Source organism: Humulus lupulus, chromosome X, assembly GCF_963169125.1.
Source record: "Humulus lupulus chromosome X, drHumLupu1.1, whole genome shotgun sequence".
In the NCBI taxonomy this organism is placed as follows: domain Eukaryota; kingdom Viridiplantae; phylum Streptophyta; class Magnoliopsida; order Rosales; family Cannabaceae; genus Humulus; species Humulus lupulus.
Genome location: NC_084802.1, coordinates 247,125,920 through 247,145,480, shown reverse-complemented (window position 1 = coordinate 247,145,480; position 19,561 = coordinate 247,125,920).

Genomic DNA, 19,561 nt, shown 5'->3' with positions numbered 1-19,561 from the left:
AAGTCAAGAGATGATGCTCGATTGGTTTAAAATAGTGGAGTAAGTATAGTTGAGAAGCTATACATTTTTCCAGTGCAAAAGATAATAACCCAATTTTAAACACAATGACATACTACTGGATAGTTGAAGAAATATGGGAGCTAGATTATTCATTGTTTCATATTCCTCTTCTTAAATGTTCTTTGGTAGACAACAATACTGGAGTTAAAACTGACTAACTTGGATTCACTCTAGTTGATTTAAGTAAGAAGGGAAGCAAGAACGATCCTTTTATCGTGGCTGCCCAAGAAAAATAAGTGTTTTATATAACTAATCTAGATAATGATAAATGATCAATATTTTTATCAGTTCCCGGGAGGAAGTTCTCAGAAAAAGAAGATGACAATGAAAATGATGATTTATATCATGACTATTTTATTGTTGGACAACCGATACATGAACAAGTTGATATTATTTAGGGTAATGATAATGATAGTGATACCGATACCGATGATCGTGATTATCTTAGAAATGACATCAAAAAAGGAATATGGGTAGATTGTGAATGGACCAAAAACAAAAAAGAAAAAAAGAAAAGAAAACATGTTTAGTAAGTTATATAATACTTGTGTTTATTTATTGTGTAATGCATTAATACCTGTGATTATTTATTTGTGTAATGCATTAATTTTAAATAATACTAATTAATTTATATGTTGTTGATGATAGATAAAGGAGATGGCAATGAGCAATAGCAGGGTCATGGTAAAACAAGAATGAGTTACATGACCCAATAAAAAGCCAAAGGAATCAAGAAAGATTTTGAATGGAACGATTAGGGACAACTAATAAGTTATGTGTATACAAATATGATATCATATCTTGGATCTAGAGTACGAGCCATGATTTCTATCAACTCAGGTGATTGAAGGAAGGTCCCACAAGATCTGAAATACAGTCTATGGGAGGATATCATTGTTAAAAATTATCATTATGATATTTATGTATTTGAGTGTGATATTCAAATTTAATAATTATTTTTCTTGTTTATATTCTTAGGGTGGTCAAAAATTCCTCAAACCTTCAAACGTGAGATTTTGAAAAAAGATGGTCATATAATGAGGGATATTAAAAGTGAATTCACTACCGAGTAGAACAAACCTTTGGCTGAAATGGGTATGATGGAAGAACTCAAATTTCTCCCAAAGAAGTATAGAGGTATACTTGACGAAAGAGACTGGTTAAAATTTGTAGCTAGTCGTCTAAGTCAAGAGTTTCAAAAAATGCATCAAGAACAAAAAGTGAGTGCATTACAAATGAAGTCAAGGTATCGACCATCTCGTAGAGGAATGACTAATATAAGACAAGATTTGGTAAGTATAGTTGATATTAAAGATGAAATAATGGTTGATATTATTGAAACATATAACTTTAATTATCTTGCACGTTGTAGTAAAAAGAATGAGGTATTCAAAATCCAGAGCGGTATGAAGTTTGGCTTAGATCACGTGAAAATAATAAAGTTCTTGTGACAAAGTTGGACCGACAGATTTCCAATAAGATAGTAAGTGTTCTATGAAATTATAATTAACATATTGGTTTTATTTCTATAAACTAAGTTGACCAAACAATATCTTGAATAAGAGGAGCTCAAAGAAAAATTGAGTCGTGGGGAAATTACACATCAGGGTCGAGATGACATCTTGACTCAAGCATTAGGGACACCAGAACACTTAGGTCGTGTTCGAGCTAGCGTGTATGATACTTTATAATAGTTGTCTTGACTCAAGCATTAGGGACACCAGAACACTTAGGTCGTGTTCGAGCTAGCGGGTATGATAATTTATAATAGTTGTCTTCTTTTAAGAATTATTTATCTTGATTTATTGATTGACTTGGTTGATCATTTTGTTGGTTCACTACGAACGTGTCCAAAATGTTTGGAAAAAAACTGAAGAAAATGACTGCAAAAGAGGAGATTGCTCGGCTAAAAGCTGAGATTGAAAAGCTAAAGAGACATAAATCTACAACAGAAGAGGAATTAGCTCAAAATGAGAAATACAATGAGAAAAAAATGATGGGGAATACTATGATGAAGGGAAATACTATGAGAATCCAAATGATGAAGGACAATACTATAAGAATCCAAATGATAACGAAGGGCAATGCTATGAGAATCCAAATGATGAAGTCTATCAACCTGCCTCCTACGTAGAGGATCATTTTCATCAAGTATATTCACATGTCCTACAAAACGAATACTATCCTATTGGTGAACTCTATCAACTTGTCCACCAAACCACAACAAATCATTTTGATGAAGATGATCGATCAATTTATGAGTCCCTGCCACTGCCGAGCTATGAAGTGCAATTGTGTTTCGAGAACATTGACAGTATAGTGGCTAAGGGTGTTATCATTGTACCAAACATGGGTGGTCAAATGACCATCCATAGATTTATACTTGATGATTCAGTTACGAGGGTTTGGCTTATAAATGTCTTACAATAAGAAGTTGAGATCCCTATTCCCTTTGGTAACAAAAGATATGGTTGGGATGCATGAGTAAACTGTATTGGTAAGTTAAATGATATTATGTAGGGCCCATTGACATCTAAACGCAAATCCCTATCACCAATCCCACATTTATCATCAGCTGGATCTCACGTAGTTGTCCCCGCTGAAAGAGCTCAATTATAACCTCCAAATTGGTTAATTGATGACCAATGGGACATAATTGATGTTAGTTTAAAATTTATAGTGAAGGAGTACTATTCAATTACAGGAATAGATGGGGTTGTACAAGTTCACGCTGACCCAAAGTTTATAGGAAATTGTGAGGCTCTCTACATCACATCGGAAGACGTTTATCAAGCAGCCTCAATGGATAATATTGGGTCCTCAGCTATGCTGTTTGGTATGAGGTATGTATCAATTCAACTTGAACTCAGTCTGTTATGTGATAACAAAATGTTAGAGGAGTTTGAATATATTAGATATTCATCCGTAGTGAAGTAGGTAATGAGATGAAATTGTGTGCTACGAGATAACAGAAGGTTGAGAACATGTGTGTCTTAGTGAATTAGGTTCTGTGAATTATGTGTGTTGCAGTGGTTTATGGACAAAATTATGCATTTTGTTTGTTGTACGTTTTGTTTGAATTGAATGTATAGGTACTAATAATTTGGGATATGCTATAGAAACAGAGGAAACTCTGCCCTATTTTTTTATGATATTAATTGCAAATGATATTAATCTATTAATTGAAAATGTTTTTGAATATGTAATATGCGTGATTGATTCTACAGATGCATTTGGGAAAGCATGCACCCAAATTCATGAAATCTATACAAATTTTTTGACACCGAACATCATTCTATTGGCAATGATGAAAGTAAAAATAATATGGTGGATCTTATAGCCAAATGGATGATGACTATGGATAGACGAAGCCAAATATATTTCATTCCATGGATTGTTGAGTAAGAACGAACTACTTAAATATTATCACAATAATGTTTGGCTTTTAATAATGTAATAATTATAATTTATTAATGTTTCAGCCAACATTGGATGTTGGTGCTTGTGATGATGCGGGGGATGACCATAATTTTGGACCCTTTGAAAAATCATAAATCTCCACCTATAATAAAGAACGTTTTGGAAAAGTAAATTTTTTCAATTTTAATGTATATAATGTTAATTTTTTAGAGTTGAGAGTATAATATGTAGTTAATTGATTTTAATTTTTGTAGAGCATACACAGAATGTTCGGAAAATGAATACATTGGCACATTTACAAAATTTATGATAGGTTCTTGTCCAAAATGGCCCGAAATTCATGAATGCAGTTTTTATGTACTAAGATATATTTATGATCTTGTAAATGCACCGAATCCGGTAGAAGTTACCAAGAAGAAAGTATGTTATATTTTATACTTTTTTTTTTTGCTTAAGAAATACTAGATATAGTATTTAATCATCTAATCTATATTAACTTGTCAATTGTGTAGTTGTTTGACAAAATGGAATACAATGTCAATGATGATCTACTCCCACTACAAAGCGATTGGTTAGCAAGATTAATGTCATTTATTTATGAATTCTAATTTTGATATATGTAACTTGCTAACTTGACTTATATGTTAAATGATATTTGTATGTTCTTATGTATGTAAATACAAACTATCTATATATATATGTAAAATGTTATCTTTTAATTAGAAATGATATGTGAATGTAGATAATAATATGTTATATGTTATCTTTTAATTAGATAATAATTTATCAAAAATAGGTATATTATATTATTACATAAAATTTAGGTAAATAATAATAATTAATAAAATTAGGTATATTATATAATCAGAATTGAAAATATATATAAACACGACCAAAAATAATTACAAAAAAATTGTTTTCTCTGCGGTTATTTTAAAATAAATTGCGAAGAAAGATATTCTTTCTCTGCGGTTATTTTAAATAAATGACACTGAAAGAATATCCTTCTTTGCGGTTTATTTAAAATAACTGCGGAGAAAGATATTGTTTCTCCGTGGTTCTGTTAACACTTTTCTCTGCAGTCGAATACGCTGCGGTTCTCAGTACTCCCCAAAACCACAGTATATTAAGGAAAAAAACCACAGAGAAAGGCTTTTTTGTAGTAGTGTTCCCTTCGTCTCCCACAGTTTTGCCCCTAGCAGCTATTCTCATTAACCTTTGAATGTAATCTTTTAAAGGCTCGCCTTCTTTTTGCCTTATGTCCATAAGCTGATCAGCTTCCATGGGATGTATGTGACCAGCATAGAATTGTCCATAAAATTATTTGACGAACATCTCCCAGGCGGTAATGTTGGTGGGCTGGAATTTGAAGTACCACTCCTGAGTAACATCAAATAAAGTTACTGGAAAGATTCGACATCGTGCGTCCACTGATACTTTTGAATGTCTATCTTTATCCCAAACTTATTAACATGAGATACCTTGTCTTCTTTTTCAGTATAACTAGACAGAACATGCATTTTGAACTTGCTTGAGATTTCTACTAGTGCAATTCTGTTAATGAACAGAGTGCCTTTCTTCGGTCGTACTCAATATTTGAAGTATAATTCCTAACCAGTTGTTGTACGACTTGGTTCAATGCATCAATTTGACCCTTGACAACAGCTGGAATTATAGGAGTCGGAGCATCAACGTGAATGTGTTTGTCGTGTCTTTCTCTTTGATCATTCAGAACATTCCTCAGATCCTCTTCTCTATGTCTCTGCCCTGACCTTCCTAAATGATCAAACACATTAGGTTGCCTTGGTTTCCCCCTGCATTTTGGCTTGTTGGTCGGTTATTCATGGGAGGAGGCTCCTGTTGTCCATGCCTTTGCTTGTCTGGTCGACCAACATTCCTCCTTTGATTCCAATAGTACTTGGAATCTCCCTCATTATGGTCATGTTCGTCCCTAAATTGCGATTGATGGGTACGTGACCAACTATACATGCTGTCGCCTTCAGTCCAACCAAAACCATCACGATAAATAGAAGGTGGCCTTTGGGGCCTGCACTGGTTGCCAAGTCCCAGGGCAATATTAGGCTGTCACCTATTTCTTGCTCATCCATCACAAGGCGTCTTGGGCTTCGGGGATGCTGCTCATCCCTATTTTGCCATGGATTTTGCTTGCTCGCTAGAGAAGAACATGGAGGTTGACACTTCTTGTTGGGTCTGCAATAATTTTGTGGCTGTAACGCCCTAAACTCCAGGGACCGCTACGGTGTGCCTTGTAAACAGTGCTAAACTCGTTAATCGAGTCATTTGGCCAAAATCGTGTAACTAAGTATGATTAGCGGTTTAGGGATTAAAATTTTTGGTTAAGATATAACATTTCATTAGAACGTTTATTATATACATTGGGATCCCAAAAATATAATTTAAATGTCTATTACAAGAAAATATTTACAACCAGCCAATCTAAGAGGCAAAACAGGTTTTAACCCTAGTTCTTCTTCAAACCTCGACCGTGGTGGTTGAGCAACTGCATACGTACACATCGTCACCTAAGCTCTCCAACTTAAGGATGGTCTAGCTTTCTTTTGCCTTTACCTACACCACATAGCACCCGTGAGCCGAAGCCCAACAAGAAAACTTAATATGCTCATGAACAGTAATAACAGGTCATCAAATCATAAGGCACACGCCTAGCAGATCTAGCCCTAATCAAGCAGGCAAACAAATTCACATAACAATGGGTATCTAGGATAAAGAATCATGCCCTCTTGAGTGGACGACTATCAAGTTAGTCTCAATCAGATAAGTGATTTAACACTGGTGGTTCCGGTAACCATACCGGGCTGATAGCCCTGAATAAAAGAGTGATAGTGGTACAAGTCACTAAGGTGGGTTCTGTTCCCAATAGCCATGTGACGATAGGGTCACCAGGGCTTATAGATAAGTGAACCTTTCACTAGCTTAAACAGGATAGGTGCATGATGATTAGTCACCAACATAACCTTCCTCATGACCCTAGAGTAATAACTATGGAACACTGTTCCCTAGCCATGTGACAAGCAGTCACCTAGGCCTTAGGCCCTGGCTCTGAGTAACTAGTCTTAGACTAGACAAGTGCTTATAAGATTCATCGACCTTAAGGTCGGTCCAGCATTAATGCCTTAGATTCATTCAACGCTGATATCGATTAGATCTAATCTTCATTCGGCCCTGCGTTCAAGACGCTTATGCCGTTTCTGACTCTTAGGTCAGTATCACTAACTAGTCAGTACCATATACAAGTAAACAATATTCGCTAGCATTTAATATGCAATCAATGTCCACATTTATCAACCAACATACCTCAACAACAATCATGCATGTCATATACACAGGGTGCGATTTTCTTACCTCAGGTTCGAGCAAGAACTAGTAAAAGAACGACCCTTGAGAACGATCAATCCTTTGATCCTTTAGTGGTCACCTAGTCATAACCAAATATGGAATCCCATCAATAAAATAAATCATAAAAATGTTTATAATCTAAAACCTCACTCCCGGGATCCATCCCGCACTCTCGGGTCTCTCAATCTACCCAAACGGGGTAAAGGAACCAACCCCCAAGCCTTAAAAGTCATCCCGAGCCCTAAAAATATGCTTGCTGGAAGATGCACTAGCGCTGGGGTGCTTCCTAGTGGCGCTAGGGTGCTGCCCCAAAGTCAGAGAAGCCTAGTTCCTGCCCTGCCTATTGCTGGGGCACCAGGAATGGCGTTGGGGCACCATTAGCATACCAGAAACTTTTCTGGTCTTCTCCCCTGTGATTTCCCCTTGAAACCAAGCCTCAAAACCAATCCCAAACATCACCCAAACATCAAATTCAACCCCTAAACTTCATCTACAACACACCCTCATCAAAACCCAAGCAAACTTACACAAAAACTTCCATGAATTCTCACAACTAACACCTCAAATTACCAACTGAAAACTTGCTTGAAAAATAGAGTATAGCTTAAATTCATGGATGTAATCTTACCTCAAGCTTTATTTAGACCCCCTTCAATGGTTGAACCAAGTTCCTAACCCCTCAAGCCTTGCTCTCCTAGCTTGGATCCTCAAATTGGCTCTCAAAAATTGAAAGGAAGAAGGAGAGAAGAACATGTACGGGAGGGAGAGATGAGGATGATAATGATGCGCTGTTTTCTCTAACATTTTCTACAGCTTTCTAAACCCAAAGGGCTAATATATATCTTAGGGGTGAAAAGACCATTTTGCCCCTAGGTCAAATAAAGGCTTCTAAAGACTCCCAAGGGTAAAATCGTCATTTCCCGCCTATCTCGTTAATTATAATTAACACCCTCCCATTCCCATTATTCTCAAATACCAACAATTCATATCCCGTTACCCTTTAATTCCCAGCAACGTTCTAATCACCAAATTACCCCGAGACTCACTCCGAGCCCCGAACTTAATCTCGTTATGACTAGACCGAAAATTTGCAGTCCATGATCGTCTCATGCCAAATGGCTCGAACCAATCCACACATTATGTGGTATTATTTATAATTCACCCACACGCATGAAAATACACAATCACGCCCTCAACGGGCCAAATTACCAAAATGCCCTTATAATTAAAATGAACCCATATGCATGCATTTACCATCATATAATAATATAATTCATATAAACATGCATATAATCATTAAATATCACAATAAATCAATTATGGCCCTCCCAGCCTCCTAATCAAGGTCCTAAACCTTATTAGGAAATTTGGGACATTATAGTGGCTGACCTTTTGGCTGAATAGCTTGAGGTTTTTTTTGGATGAGGTAGGTTCTGAGGAGGTGGAGGATTTTGCAGTTGCTCAGGTTGTAGAGGGTTCTGTGCAGGTTGAACCCCCCATGCTAACTTGTAGCGTCCCAAATTTGCTAATAAGGCTTAGGGCCTTGATTAGCGTGTCAGGAGGGAAATAATTGATTTAATTGTGTCAATATGTGAATTAAATGATTATGTGATTAGAAATGCATGTTTAGGTGAATTAAATATGCATGTGGGCCCAATTTTGTTAATAAGGGCATATTTGTAATTTTTTCCCTTTGAGGCCATAAATTTGATATATATGTGTATTGTGATTGATACCACGAGATTGTGGTGATATATATATATATATATGTATGTGTGATCCGAGACGGTCCTAAGGAACAAATAGGCTAAATAGTCACAATGGGGTCCAATGCCCGGCTCGGGAGGAGCCTAGGGATATTTTGGGAATAATGTATGTGTTCGGGAATTACCGGGTAACGGCTGGTGATTTAATGTTTGTTTAAGTGTATCGGGGATTAAATGGGGATTTATAGGAACACTCAAGGATTTAGCACGATGTGGCTATTGATGGGATTGCCCTTGATGGCACTAAAGGATTAGGTTAGACTTTAGGGCATTTTAGGTATTTTGGGATTAGACTTAGCCTACACAACTCTGGAAACCAAAGAAAAAACAAATCAGAGCTCCCCCTAAGCTCTCAACACTCTCTCTCCCTCTCTTTGACAGTTAGAAGCTGATGGATTTTTGAGGATCCTAGGCTAAGGAAGTGAAGGATTGAAGGTTTGTTGTGTTTGGGAATCAACTCAGGGATTGGAGATATCACAGAGGTAAGGATTTCATTTGTTTTTTCTGCTTAATTCTGTTGTAAACTTTAAGTTTGCATGGGAGTTCGGTTTTGGTTTGGTTTTGAGTGTTTGGGAACCAAATTGTATAACTTTTTATGATTTTAATGAATGTCCAAATCTTTATAATTAATGTCGTTAAACAAGTTTTTATTTTAATTTAGTCACAATTTTGACCTAAAACCTCGATTAGCAAGCTAATGGCACATTTATAACTCACATGGTAATGACTCTAAGGTAGTAGGGTGTTACAAATTTGTATTAGAGAAAGGTTTATGGTTCTTGGAGATCGTCCAAACATGTATGCTCGTTGCCAGTGACAAGCTCGACTCAGGGTCGGTGGTATTTAATGAACTATATGCTTAATTGCTTGTTTAAGTTGCCCTGTTTACCTAAATGTATAGATAGAGCATGGTGCATGTGTTGATATATGCATGATGCTAGGGCATGGCCCCCTTGACTGTTATATGCTATGTGCGATATGTGGATTTGTTGATTGTGGCTGATTGATTAGATTGGGAGGTGGTTTTGGATGTTGTTATCGTGCCTGATGTATGGTGTCATTGATTGTAGGCATATCACAGTAATGCCTCAACAATCAATCAAACTCCGCAGCAATAGAGCATAAGATGATAATGATGGACAAAACCCTCCACCTGCCCTACCGAACTGGCAACAAATGTTTTCCAAAATGGAAGCCAGATTGCGACAAAAAGAAGATGAGCTCTGGGAGTTGAGGCAGCAGGCCCATCCTAGGGGTATTGGGTTATAAGTTCCACGGGCTGTGGCACCAGTGCCAGCCCAGCCTGCGATGAAAATAGGTGGGAACCCTTATGTTATACCCAAAAATTGGAGATCAATGACGTGGCAATAGAGGTGACAAATGGCAGTACATGGTCCGTAAAAGACACATTAAATAGTCAATAAATACATTGACTCCTCAGAGTTGTGATAAAGTGACCCGGTAGATTGACGAAGAATTTGGACTGCTTGAAAGATGTCATAACCAAGCCAAGTGCACCTTGGTCCGAGGAAAGCTAATGAGAGTGCATCCTAGGAGGCTAAGGAGAATGCATCCTAGGAGGCTAAGGAGAATGCATCCTAGGAGAGCTAAGGAGAATGCATCCTAGGAGGCTAAGGAGAATGCATCCTAGGAGACGAAGGAGAATGCATCCTAGGAGAGCTAAGGAGAGTGCATCCTAGGAGGCTAAGGAGAATGCATCCTAGGAGGCTAAGGAGAATGCATCCTAGGAGAGCTAAGGAGAGTGCATCCTAGGAGGCTAAGGAGAATGCATCCTAGGAGGCTAAGGAGAATGCATCCTAGGAGAGCTAAGGAGAGTGCATCCGAGGAGAACTCAAGAGAGTGGTCCTAGGAGACCCCAAGAGGGTGGTCCTAGGAGACCCCAAGGATTTGGTCCGAGGAGAAACATGGCATGCTAGAGGAGAGTGCCATGTTAGAGGAGAGAAGTGCATGTCCTACCACCATGCACGTCCGACCAACAAATGTTTGTCCTACCACCATGCACATGTTCGACCAGCACTTGCATGGGTGGTCAGTAGGAGGTGGATCAACTAGCTAGAGGAGACTAAGTCAAGATTCCCATAAACAACTTCAACAAGATATGCGAGAATCTCTCATTCTTCCCACAAATGGGGGGTTTGTTACATTTTGAATTTTGAATGTTTCTTTGTAATTTAAATGTAATAAATATAACAAAATATCCCGGTTCTAGGGGATACCGTATGTATGAACATAAGCCTATAAATAGAGGGCTTATGGGATTAGAGAGGGGCTTCTTCTGCTTCTTCTTTCTAGAGAGAGAAAATTTTGGTCTGAGTATTCTAGAGAGAGAAATTTGGGTCTGAGTATTCTAGAGAGAGAAAGTGCTGGAATTTGAGAGAATTCTTGTATTTTTGCAATCTGTACTGAAGAAACTCAGTTGGCTCAGTCCATCTGATCTTGAGTACGGATCTATAAATCACAACTCTAAGTGGATTAGGCTATTACCGACAATCGGGGCTGAACCACTATAAAATCTCCTGTGTTATTTACTTTTCCTGTTTAAACTGTCTGTGTTATTTAAATTCTCTTGAAGGTTTGTCGTATTTGACGTTCTCACGTCGTTGGCTAAAAACACAGTCAACACCTTGTACGAGAGGTTTAGGAAGCGAGATCCTTGCCTTTGACGGCAGTCCAGTCCCACTACGGGCAGAGCAGTGGATGAACATGACTTCTTCCATCTTGGATTTCATGAGGGTGGAAGGAAATGAGAGAGTGGCCTGTGCTTGCTATATGTTAAGAGAAGACACCCACATTTGGTGGGAAGTTGTGTCCCAAAGGAGGAATGTGACAGTTATGACATTGGAATAATTTATAAACATCTTAAACGAGAAATATTACAGTGTTGCTGCTCGAGCTGCAAAAGTGAACGAGTTTGTTAATTTGACTCAGAACCAGATGACGGTTATAGAGTATGCTTTGAAGTTTGACCGGCTAGAGAAGTTCGCGCCGGATTTGGTGCCTGCTAATATGGCATGGAGGGATCGATTTGTGCGGGGCTTGAACGTTGTGATTGCCCGTGACGTCAAGATTACTTTGGATCCGGGAACTACCACCTATGGACAGGTAGTGGAGAGAGCCCTTATAATTGAGGGGGCCGAGGATCAGATATGGAGAGAGGGTGCCGCTAGGCGCGATGGTTGGAGGATGGTGCCTCCTTTTAATAGATCTAGCTAGGGTAGTGGCCCTAGTGAGTAGAAAAGGAAGGCCCCCTCTTGGATTAGATAGAAGGGCACGGGGTGCTTTCAGTGGACATCAGGGCGGGGTAGACAACTGGAGGAGTTTCCCAATGTGTCCCTAGTGCAAGCGATGACATTAGGGAGAGTGTAGAATCAGAGCCTACTTTACTTATGGAAGTATTAGTGATTTAAGGAAGGACTGCCCATAAGTCAGGAAAGAAGAACTGAAGCAGAGCGACAGCCTCACTCCTACCATAGTATTTACCTTGACCTAGGCTGAGGCTGAGGCTAGGCCCTCAGTCATGAAAGGTCAGATTTCTAGTGCTAGCTCTTCATTTTCTGCATTGCTTGATTTAGAGGATACTCATTCATTTGTATTTTCTAGAGTGATAGATCAGTTGTGTAGACCTAGTGGTTTGTATGCTAGGGGATTCAGGACTTTGTTGCCGAGTGTGGAACTGGTAGTCTCTAGGAGATGGGTTAGAGCACTCCCAATACAGATAGACAGTAGAGAGTTGTCTGTGGACTTGATTGAGCTAGCAATGGATGAGTTTGATATGATCCTGGGGATTGATTGGTTATCAAAGTATGGGGTGATGATTGACAACAAGCGCAGGATGGTGACCTTTGAACCGCAAAGGGAGGTACACTTTGTATTTGTGGGGATAGTAAGTGGACCACGAGTACCTGTGATTTCAGCACTGAAGGCTAGAGACCTAATGCAAAAAGGTTGCATAGGATTCCTAGCAAACATTGTGGATACATCTAGGGTTGTTTCAGTTGGACCGAATGGGACCCAATTGGTATGCGAGTATCCTGATGTGCTCCCAGAATACTTTCCAGGGTTGCCACCACACCAAGAGATTGAGTTTGTCATAGAGTTGGCACCAGGGGTGGAACCAGTATCTAGAACACCTTATAGAATGACTCTGGTAAAGTTGAAGGAACTAAAGATTCAGTTACAGGAATTACTAGATTTGGGATTCATCAGACTATGTTTTTCGCCATGGGGTGCTCCAGTGTTGTTTATCAAGAAGAAGGATGGATCCTTAAGGATGTGTATTGACTATAAAGAGTTGAACATCAAGAATAAGTACCCACTACCCAGGATAGACAACTTGTATGACCAGTTACAGGGGAAGACAGTGTTCTCCAAGATTGACCTTTGGTCAGGCTTCCACCAGTTAAGGATTATCGAGGACATACCAATGATTGCATTCCGCACGAGGTATGGACATTATGAATTCCTGGTCATGTCCATTGGATTAACCAATGCCCCATCAACCTTTATGGACTTGATGAATAAGGTCTTTAATAATTATTTGGAGTTTGTGATCATATTCATTGATGATATACTGGAGTACTCCTAGTCAGAGACAGAGCACAAACAACATCTTCGCCCGGTACTTGTAACGACCCAATTTTGCTATTAAGGCTTAAGGGCCTTGATTAGCGTGCCAGGAGGGCATGATGGGATTTATGTGTGATTTGATGAGTTAAATGCATGGTTATGATTTAAAGCGTGTTATGTGACTATTTGATTACTTAAGATGCATGACTATGTATATTAGTATGCATGTAGGCCCGGATCGTGTTAGAAGGGCATAACTGTAATTTTGGCCATGTTGGGCATAACTGCATTGTTATGTGATAATTGTATTCCGTGATTTGTACCACGTGAGTGTGGTGTTATTGTTGTGATGCACGTGCCGAGGCGGTCCTAGAGAGCAAATTAACTTAAGAGTCACAACGGGATTTTGTACCCGGCTCGGGAGGAGCCTAGGGGTACTTCGGGAATTTTATGGTTAAGATTGAGATTTAGCGGGTAATGGTTATTGGTGATTGAGTAACCTGGGTAACCATTTGTTACTGCTTAGAGTAACAAGTTTTAGAAAGAAAATGGTAGATATGAAATAGAAATGAAATGACTTAAGTGCCCTTGAGGTTAGTTGGGAAAGGATAGGCAAGGAGGGGTAAAATGGTCATTTGGCTGGGAATTGGATATATGGCAGCTGGGTATTAAGGGGTACACGGTTTGGGGCTTGGTCATTTGATGCTTTGATAATTTGAAGAGAAGAAGAAGGAGAGGGAAAAAGCTAGGGCGTGAAGAAGAAGAAGGGAGCTGAAACTTGAAGACTAAGGGGATGAACCAAGGAAGCTTAAGGTTGGATTCTTGATTGAGGTAAGAGTTTTAAACATCCTTGGGTTTTCTTTTCTGTTGTGGTTTAAGATTTTGGAGCCATGGTTTAGGTTTGTCAAGCTTGGGTTGTGTTTTTGGCCTTTGGGTTTGAGTTTTCTGAAATTTGGAATCAAATGGGTGATTTTGAGTGTGATTGTGTTATTGAGTTGGGTTATGATGTTTATGGGTAGATGTATGGTCTATTTGGAGTTTTGATTTGGTTTTGGAGCTTAGGTGTGAGTTTGGGACGATTTGGGAGGTTTTAGCTCAGAGAAAATGCAGGGGAAAAACCCAGAATTCTGGGTCTGCGAAGGCGTGCCGCGACACAGGTTTTTCGTGCCGCGGCGAGGGAGTCCCTGACTGATGGGTGCCGCGGCACAAGAAAGTTGTGCCGCGGCACAAGGCAAATTTCAGGTTCACATTTTTGGCAATTTTAGGCCTTTGCTCCGGGGGTTCGGGGGATGTCTCCGGGGTGTTGTTTTAAGGTTTTAGATCTCGGGATTGGTCCCGGGAAGTGGTTTTGGGTTGATTAGTATTGAGGGATGTTTCTTGTGTGTTGTGAGTAGGTTGTTGGTGAGGCTCGTGCTAGAGGACCGTGCTCGCGGCTTTAGTGCATCAGGAGGCTCGGAATACAAGTAAGAAAACTATAACACCTGTAGGATAGGGCATGGGCCCATAGTGTGATTGCGGGGCACGACCCTATATTGCATGTTGCATGATGAAATGATTGCCGGGCATGGCCCTCTATTGCCTTACATGTTAGGGTGCAGATTTAAATGAATTGATATTTGTTTGAATGTGTTTGATTGATGCTATATATGATTATATTGAATTGCACGGCTATGGCCGAGGGCGGCAAGGCCGAGAACGGCAGCGGGGCCGGAAGTAACACCTAGCACATGGGATGCTATGGTCAGGGCAGGGCCCGGGACCCACAGGATATGTGTGAGATCCTGCGGTGAAGACCGAGACCCCAGGCTTCGGTAAGGCTTCGGGGACGGCATGGCCGTGTTTGCTTAGTCTATGGTTGACTTGTTTACGTGTGGATTATCTGTTATGATAAATTGTATAAATTGCTTATGTTATGTTCTGCATGAGTTTTCTTGCTGGGCTTCGGCTCACGGGTGCTCCGTGTTGCAGGTAGGGCAAAGTCTGAGTCAACCAACCATGAGTACGGAGAGCGTGAAGCGACGCGTACATGTTTGGCCTGCCCGACTACTTTGGTTGGGGGTTTATTCGAAAATGGCTGTAATAATCTATGATTTTATGATTAATCAACTGTAAACTTATTTCAATATGTAAATAGTTTTCAAACCTTATTTTGGGATCCCAAGTGTTTAATACTAGAAACTTTTTAATGAAACGTCGCATTTTCAAAGATTACAGCCCTAACTTTTAATTAGTCACACTTTTGTTTCAAAACCTCGGTTAGCGAGTTCATTGCACACTATTTTGTCTTAAAACTCACTTAGTAACGGCTCTAAGGAAGTAGGGCGTTACAACTTGGTATCAGAGCGAGCCAAGGTTTATTGGTTCTGGAGATCGACCGAACATGTACGCTCGCTGTCAGTGACAAGCTCGACTCAGGGTTGGTTGGTATGAATGATTGACATGTCTAAATATATGTTTGAATGCCCTGTTTGCCTGCTTATTTATATGGAGCATGAGGAATGAGATGACATATACATGAGATACTGATAGGGCCTGGCCCTTGACTATTGCATGTTGAGATTGATGCATGCTGAATAATACTATTATGCATATGGATGAATATTGGCATAATGGTTCGCATATTGAGTGTATGTGGTTAATTTTCTGAATTAATTCATTAGTTATATCTGTTTATTTGCTTGTGTGAAGTATGTTGAGATCTGGGTATACTTGGTGATGATGAATTTAGTAGCTAAATGTATATCATTGTGGATTTGACCTTGTATATGCTTGTGTGTGCATTATACCTGTGGATGTTTGGACCTAGTGGTGGTTTGGTTCAGAGTAGGAACCACAGAGTTCAGGAGTTTGGTCAGTTTTGACAGATGAACTCGAGTTGTTGGTTCCTAGAAGGGTTTGTGGACCTGATATTGTGTTGAGGGGGGGATTCTAGATATAAGTTGGAGTTGAGATCTCCAGTTGTCCCTGAAAGCAGCAGCAGAGGGTCTCTAGTTTGTGAGTAAGCTGCGGAGTTTGTTAGTCGAGATGGGATAGAAGAACAGCGGATTTCTCTGGGGAAATAGCTGATTCCGATGTGTTAACAGTAAGGTTACCAGTGTTGGGTTGCTGTGAGGTATGGACAGATAAGGGTATTATATGAAAGGCTTAAAGGGTGTTATCCTCGGGTTTTGAGGAGAGTTCGAGTTGACAAGGAAATTTTCAATAGATGAGCAGAGTTAATTCCACCCTTGGTTAAGAGGATGAGAGATCCTGGTTAGAGGGTTGTATTAAATGTTGAGGCAGGGAGATGCCTGGAATTGGTACTCGAGCTGAGGTACTGGCTTAATGGGTTGGAAAGAACCTAGATGATGAATGGTTAGAAGAGATTTTAAAGACATGATTAGAACCGTGGAGACGGGCAGATTTATAAGTTTGGTTTGGACTGTTAGGGTAACAACAGCGTAGATCAATGGGTTTGGTGAATCTGATAATTCATTTTGGGAATTTATACTGACGGATGTATCCGGAAATGGTGGCGACCCATCTAAGGATGGAACTCTAGGATAGTCTAAGGCATTTGGGCCGCTCTGATGTAAGGACTTATCGTCTGCATGTGGATGGCGGAGAGGGCCATGTGGTTCGAGGAACTGATGGTTGATGTTTAGAGCATGAGTGCTAGAGTCGCTATGGCGGTGCTTCTTTGGATGGAATTAGTGAAGTTAGATTCATGATAATCGAGTTAAAGGAACCCCGGATAGTCCTATGGTGTCTGGTTTGCCAGAAAGGGGGAAAAGTCTGATTGATAAGATGGTACTTGTGTTGTTAGAACGCATCGAGGTCGGATTCTCAAATTTTGAGGTAGAAGTACCCCAGACAGTGCTTGGGCACCTAATTTGAGGCTGGAAAGAAGCCTGATTGAAGAAGCTAGTTAACAAGATGGCGATAGGAACCAGGGAGGTTATTGGTATGCATGAGGGAGAGGATGCCACCTAAGAGGAGGTCAGGCGAGGGCATGACGTCTACATGGAATGACTCGGTATGATAGAATGGACTTCCCGTGGTGAGGGGACGGAGAACTTGAATGCCTCGCTACATTCGTAGTTCGAGGCCGATTCCTCGAGGGTGAGTATTTAACAGAATGGTTTATGCTTTGGACATGTAGCGAACTGGAAGAACTCGGTGTTGTGAATGCTCCGAGAGGGTGATGGACATAGAGAGGTTGCCTCAATGGTGCCATTTGAGAGGCTGAGGACAGTAATACTTATTGAGAAGGAATTAGAACTCTGGCAGATGGATTGCAGAGGATATCATCTGGGGTATGTAAAGGAGACTGAGTGGGAACTGTGCTGACCAGTGGAAAACTATGTGGGTATAAAAGGAAGATTCAGGAGTGTTTCAAGGTTAGACTACAGATAGGGTTGGTATAAAGAATGTAGTAAAAGATGGTTTTGGCTGACAGAAAGTTTGTTGAAGCAATTGAAGGAATTTGACCCTGGAGTAGCCAGAGTGTGATACTGCGGGGATTGTTAGCATCGTGGAGTTAGAACGAAAAGTACAATGTTGGATACAAGATGGGACGATGTCCCCAAGTGTTGATCTAGGACCTGGTTATTACCAGTTGGAAACCAAGGATAAAGGCATCTCGTGAATTAGTTAGCTTGCACCGGGTAGGGTGTGAGGAGCTGGTAACAAAGATTCTGGAATGGTTCAAGCTGCAGCAGCACAGGTAAGTTCTTTAGGCAGAGAATGCATGAACGGTATGGACAAGTCCCCTTCAAGCTCACGAGCAGTGCGTGTGGATTACTCCCAGACGAAAATGGTGAGCAATGATTATGCTGAAGACGTCGTACACAGAAGGCAGAGTCTCAGGTAAGGTTCTACGGAGTGTTAGTTGGGTGTCGTCAGGAGTTCTCAGATTAGAGCTACAAGAAGAAAGGACAGGTAAGAGAAGAATTGATCTGAAGCCGCAAAGAAGCTAATGAAGAACGTCCAAAGAATTGAAAGCATAACAAGACTGGTTAGTGCGTCATCTGTTGCACAAGCATCTCTGGGGACAGCTACATCAGAGACAAGGAGATCAGTAAAACTCGAAGATAGACGGGCTGAGTGGTGTCAAATCAGGAAGAAATTCAGAAGACAAGGTAAGATTGTTTAGTATCTAGAATTTGTGTATGTTTTGGTTAAGTAAAGAGTGATTGCATAAAGGACCTGATCTATGGTAAGGACATGGAAGTGGGGGGAGTGTACCACGATTTGGGCACGCCCAGGAATAAATTGACGCGAGGATGGATCGAACCTTGCGGGAGATGAAAGAATGGATCATGGTTGATATCCTTGGAACGTTAAGTTGACAGTTATGCTTGGCATAAGGTACTTGAGTGTTGAGTATTAGTAAGAAGGTTAACGTTGAGACCCAGATGCGGTGAAAAGTAACAGATAGATGATCAGTGTTTGAAATCCTCGATTGAGCAAGGGGAGATATAATTGGAGGCGGAACTCCTAGTTGTGAGGCGTGTGTCCGTCAGGGGATAGCTCCATCGACTGTAATAGAGTGGACAAGGCAACGGCTGAGTTTGGCGTAACGCTAGTAGGTATGATTAGCTGGTGAGTGTCACTGAGCTATGGAATCCGAAGTGTCGGCTTTGGTTGAAACAGGAAAGAACCCTGCTAGGGTGGTACAAGTTAGGATGCCAGGAATGGATAAAGGATCCAATTAGATTTGGTATATGAATGAGAATTCTGAATGGATATCATTCCACCTCCTTGGGTACGTCGTACTAGGAGGGTCGAGCGGGTGACAGAATCTAGTGTTTTCCTTTGGACCCTGAGGGATTAGGTGATGTGGTGGTGTGTCGTGGGAATAGACCACAATAGACCTTAAGTAAGGCGTTTGGACATGAAAAGTTTTAACTCGGTTGGTTGAGTTAATGTTGTTGGGTCAAGTGAACTGGTTTCGGGATAGAACGTCGATGATACCGAATTAAGACCCTACAGTATTTTAAGTTTTGGAATGGATCTAAAGAACGAAAAAGAACAGAGTGGGAATCTGGAATTATCAGCTGATTGCAAGTGGAATGGCAGTCTAAAAGGTTATCAGATATCTTAAAGAATTAAGCGCTGAGTAGGCGAATACTTGAGGTATTAAGGGAAGTGTAATCCCTGGTAAGTTAGTCGTGGTGGCGGTTGCTGGTGTCTTGCTAATGTAACACGACATAGGGCTTGGTAAGAGGTGAAAGATAATGAATACTATAGTTTGGCTTTAGTTCAGAGAGAAAGCCAAAGAGGTCGTTGAAACTTCTTAAGGCAGGGGTGTCTGTCTATTTGAGAGAATAAAGAGCTGGTAAATTGTTAAGTTATGAGGAAATAAAGTT